This window comes from Physeter macrocephalus, chromosome 9 (genome assembly GCF_002837175.3).
Source record: "Physeter macrocephalus isolate SW-GA chromosome 9, ASM283717v5, whole genome shotgun sequence".
NCBI classification, from domain to species: domain Eukaryota; kingdom Metazoa; phylum Chordata; class Mammalia; order Artiodactyla; family Physeteridae; genus Physeter; species Physeter macrocephalus.
In genome coordinates this window covers 8,294,862-8,295,096 of record NC_041222.1, presented here as the reverse complement: position 1 = coordinate 8,295,096, position 235 = coordinate 8,294,862, and positions in this window count along the sequence as shown.

Here is a 235-nt window from a genome sequence, read left to right as displayed (position 1 = left end):
GAGAAGATGCAAGAAATGTTTAACAAAGACCTAGAAGAGTTAAAGAACAAACAAACAGAGATGAACAGTACAATAACTGAAAAGAAAACTACACTAAAAGGAATCCATAGCAGAATAACTGAGGCAGAAGAACGGATAAGTGACCTGGAAGACAGAATGGTGGAATTCACTGCTGCGGAACAGAATAAAGAAAAAAGAATGAAAGGAAATGAAGACAGCCTAAGAGACCTCTGGG